This window comes from Lygodium microphyllum, chromosome 3, assembly GCF_053477565.2.
Source record: "Lygodium microphyllum isolate KBCC chromosome 3, Lygodium_microphyllum_v1.1.10, whole genome shotgun sequence".
NCBI lineage: Eukaryota > Viridiplantae > Streptophyta > Polypodiopsida > Schizaeales > Lygodiaceae > Lygodium > Lygodium microphyllum.
In genome coordinates this window covers 36,364,668-36,369,701 of record NC_141137.1, presented here as the reverse complement: position 1 = coordinate 36,369,701, position 5,034 = coordinate 36,364,668, and positions in this window count along the sequence as shown.

The window sequence follows — 5,034 nt, the reverse complement described above, 5'->3', positions numbered from 1 at the left end:
TTGTCACCACCTCTTCTTGTTCTTTTCACATTGACTGCATCTTTTCCTTGTCAAGTTTGTGGTGATTTATCTCTTATTTTATCCATTCCTGCTCTTGGAGGGTCCTGAGGAGTCGGTTCGCTGCCTCTAGTAGCTTTTTTGTTGACTCTCTGTCCTTTTAGGCCCTAATCTTTTGTAGTTCCTTCAGTATTTATTCCTTTTTCCTCCTCTCCTTCTTCTGGAACTCTGCATGGGCTTGTGTCTTTACCCTCTTGAGATCCTTGATGAGCTCCTCTCCTAGGTTTTTTAATTGTTTGAATTGCTCCTCCATATCCTTTTGCCCTTGTATGAGGCTTGAGAAGTCTATTTCTAGCCCCATTTCCCCCTCTATCTTTTCCAATTGTAGCTCTTTTGCACTCTCTTCTTCCTTCTTTGCCTCCATTTTCTTCCATGCTTCTTATTCCGTCTTTAGGTCATTCACATGCCTTTGATAGATAGTTATCTACCTTGTTTTCTCTAGCTGGTAGGCAGTGAATGTGACCTTTTCCACCTCCAATTCCACCATGGCATCCTTCCTATCTTCCTTCATCTTTTCAAGTTTCCTTAGGAGGTCTTGCATATACTCATCGTAGTTGGTCACTGCCGGCATGGACAATGGCATAGATGTTGTGGATGCTTCAACCTTAGACTTCTTCGGGTTCTTTCTAGATTTATTCTACATCCACAGCAACAGATCTCTTTTTCTCTATTATTGGTGCTCCATCTCATTGGGTGCTGGGCCAAGCTGCTTCACTGAGTTCAACAAGTATTTCACCCATGCCACCATGTTGCTTTAGTCCACTCCCCCTTCTGAGGTCTCCTGGGTGGTGATTGATGTGGCAATTAGGCCATTGTGGTGGTGGGTTCATGGGGGCCTTCCCCTTTCCTAGCACAATAGGCCATTGAGCTCTTTCTTCTGCTATAGCGCGAGCTTGGCTCATCACCTAGGCTTCTCCTTGTGAGCTCTTCAAGTCGGGAGGCTTGCTCTATCGACAACTGCAAGGCTAGGGCCATTTGCTCGTCTTCTTCTATTTTTAGCATTTCTTCATTTTCTATTTGCTTCCTTCTTCGTTCCTCTTCCTCCCTTCTTAACTCCTCTTCCACCTTTCTTACTCATTCCTCTTTCTCTTCCTACTTCTTTCTTTGTTCATCTTCTAATTCTCTAGATTCCTTTTGTGTGGCTTCTATTTCCTTGTCTTCTTCTGCCACGATTTTCTTTCTCTTTCTTGGGATGCTTAGCTTGATTTTTCTTTTTGTGCCTTAGCTCGATGGGATTGATCCCTCCTTCCCTTCATCACTAATGGTTCTCTGCTTGAGGTCTCTTGTTGCTGCTAGAATTGGGGTGAAGTTTTCCTTTTTTTGGGTGACTACACGGGCGATGTGTGTGCCAGTGAGTGCTTAAGGGTTTCTTCTACCACTTCTTGTCTTTCCAAGTCCCCTGGGGCCTCCTTGATGATGGCAATGTGAGCACACCTCCAAAACCTATGGTGGAGGCCTTAGCTGTTGGCTTTTTCCTTATTGTCTCCACTGTGGAAGCCAGAGACTCCTGGCTCTCAACCAGTGGCACTCCAATCCTGCTCATCAAGGCATTGTACCTTTGACTAAAAAATAGAGCATGGAATGTCTTTGCTTATAGCCTGACGTCGGGGGTTCGGGATATCGACTAAGCTAATTCCATTATTCATGTACACTTGGGCCTTATCCATCCCTAGCATAATGTAGACATCTCTTTTGGGCTGCCTTTCAGGCTTATTGACTAGCCCTAGAGCTCCTTCCACCATTTTTGGGCTCAACTCCACTTCTACTCTGTGAGTCTCTCTTCCTTGTCTTTGCTCAGCATTGGTCATAATTTGGCAACCCTCTTGTTCCCATTGGAGATGCAGAGCATACCCTTTTTGTAGAAAGGAAGAGTCAGAGTCGGCTAGTTTTGTTAGCTCTTCTAGTTCCTGGCTTGTTGCAGAGACTTTACTCCTACTATTTGATGTGATAAGACGTTGTTTGCAAGCTTGCTCTTGAGAGATCTCATTGGCGATCGATTCCTCGGCTACCTCCTGAAATCTTGACAAACACATAAACTCATATTCCTCCCAAGTACATGGCAAAGGAGTGCACTTTTGTTTGCTTATGTCTTATCGAGAGGGCCTAAGCCCCAACCATTCATAGCTCCTAGCTAGCATGGTGAATGTGGCATCCAATCATTCGATGTAGGTGATAAGGTCATCATGTGGTGAGGTCCAAGGCCAATAGAAGGATAGATTTGTGATAGCAGGAGGTTCTGAGACCTGCGGGAGGTTGGTTGGACTCAATAACTTAGGAATTGATGCCTACATCGTGAATTGGTCAGTAGGGTGTTTAGCGGCCACTTGTGCGATGGGTTGGTCTTGGGGCTCAGATGATGCACTGCCTTTTGCTTTGGAGCAATTAGGATACTTGGAGTGTCAAGTTGTGTTAGTCTAGGGGTAGCTGGTTTTGGTTTTGATCGATAGACGTGTTGAGGCTCTATGGATTTGGTACTTTTGGAGTCAAATGATTTCTCATTCCTAGCTAGCCTACCATTTTGTGGAGATGGGCTAGAGGGCCTGGAGGAGTGAGGCACACGTGTCACTCGTAGTCTTGGGCAACCAAATTTAGTTGTTGCCTTCATAGTAGCCTTGAGTGTGCAATAGGACTTTGGGCACCCATTGTGGCATGAGCATTCGTCTACTTCGGTAGCGTCAGCTTTGCCTCCTAGGCCTAGGGTGTGATGTTCTGTGGTTATGATTTGTGCAGTTTCGCTTCTACATAACTACTATATTTGGCATTTGGACACCCATTTGGGCTGTTGCTTAGTGGCCTTGGGTGTGGCTCCTTTAGGTTGCGGGTGGTTTGTCTTGGTAGGGTGTGGGGCAAGTTACAACCCCCTTCCTTAGACCTTGCACTTGGTTCCTTTACTAGTGGCATTGCAAGAAGTTGTGATGGAGCCACGCTACCCTTGCTGAAAGCTACCACTATCCAAAAATTGCCAATGGTGAGGTAAATGCACTACAAGTCATAGTCGACATTGCAGTGTGCTTATTTCTTGAATGCGTGTAATACTTCCGCGCAATTAAAAATTAGTTGGTTAGTTTGAACGTTAGTCAATTAATAAGTTAGTAAGGTTACTAACTAATGACTAACTAAAGTAAAAACTAACTAACATTAATAATTAACAATTTTCATGTAATGAAAAATATAAAAAAATCGAGAGTTGTAATCCAACATTTTTATCATATTGACAAGGACTGTAGCCACCCTTTACGAAAGTTACAATGTGAATGAGAGTTCTGAGCTATATTAATCACTAGTGTTAATGTGTATAGTATGGATGGTCCAAAAATATTAGATTTTTGGGCAAAACTAGCATGTTTTATATATTACTTATTGTAAATATCCCAAAAAGCTCTCAAAAAGCTATGGAGATTTCTAGAACATGATGTCATATAAAAAAAAGTAAGTGGTTTTTTCAACTTGTTTTGAAGGTCTAATACAAAAAAAAGAAGGATTAGCGAAATCGCGTGCTTCGTGATTGCAGTTTATAGGAAGTAAACAACACTCGAATAGGGAGAAGAAGAAGGAGTGATCTAGAAGATTTCTAATCAAGTGTCATGGGGTTTTACCCCCCTTTCGGAGTTAAGAGAACTATCATAATTGTGATTTGAGCATTAGATTGCTGATTTTTTCAAGATCCCCTCCACAAAGAGCTCTTCTTCTCAGCCACAACCCTTCTTCTCTTGTTTAGCTATAAATATGAAGCATGGGAGCAGTTAGAAAAGCACAAGGAGACCTCGAGAGGCTGTGAAAGAGAGGTAAGTAGAAGAATACCCCTCCAAGAGAGAGAGAGAGAGAGAGAGAGAGAGAGAGAGAGAGAGAGAGAGAGAGAGAGAGAGAGAGAGAGAGAGAGAGAGAGAGAGAGAGAGAGAGAGAGAGAGAGGTTACCTTGAGAGGTTGCGAGGGAGAGAGTTAGCTCAATTCCCTCTATCTCGGTCTTTGACGACTAAGCCATCTTCTCTTACGCTCTCTCATATGAAGTTCATTTCACCTTCTTTATCTCTCGAATCCACTTTCGGACGATGGCCCCCAAGCGAAAGATCCCTCCAAATGCTGAAACTCCCACCACAATCAACGGGACCGCAAACCAAGGGACCACAACTACAGGAAACACATCTCTCATGAATCAGGTGCACCCCATTGTATTAGGAAAAATAAATTGGGAGAAAATAATGTTTACATTAATTATCACAACTTAATTGAGCATGTTTCGAGATAATGAGCGTACTAGGAAAATTTTGTTCATCGCATTAATCTTAGGTGATCCATTAAAATTGCACTTAGAAGCCGTTAAATTACACATAAATTGCATGGAAATTTCATGCTAATATATATATGAAAAGTTTCAAGAATATGCATTAAACTGCAATTAATCTAGATAGATTTTATGCATCCATATTCATTTTCTTGGTTGAAATAATAGGAAATCATATTACAACTCACAAAACATAGATTGAACTTGTGATAAAATACATAGTTTTCCTAGGAAGTTGAAAGAATTTCAAACCCTAAAGTGTTAGAAGTTGAAAGGATTATTTTCAAGGCCCATCTTGCTTGAAGCTGAAAGGAATTCAAAGTCCTTAAGTAACTATATGAATTATGTGACAAACCCTAGTTTAAATGAATACGTAGGGTTTCGTTGTAGGGAAGCCAATGTCCCAAATTGCAATCAACATAGCAAGGATACTCCTTCATTCAAAAGAATGAGGAAATTAAATTAGGTTATCTCTTGAAATCTTAGACGATCTCCTAACCTACACATCCTCTGACATGTGCCAAAGTCTTATGGATCTGCAATGTTAGAAGAAGTATCTTCTGCCATGTCAATGTCTTCATCTTCTGCCTCTTCTTCTTCCTCTATGTCTTCATGCTCTTGAATTATATCCAAGTTTTCTAACTCATATGTTGAACTTTCTCTTCGTTTAAAGAGCTTGATTCTTTTTCCAGCTA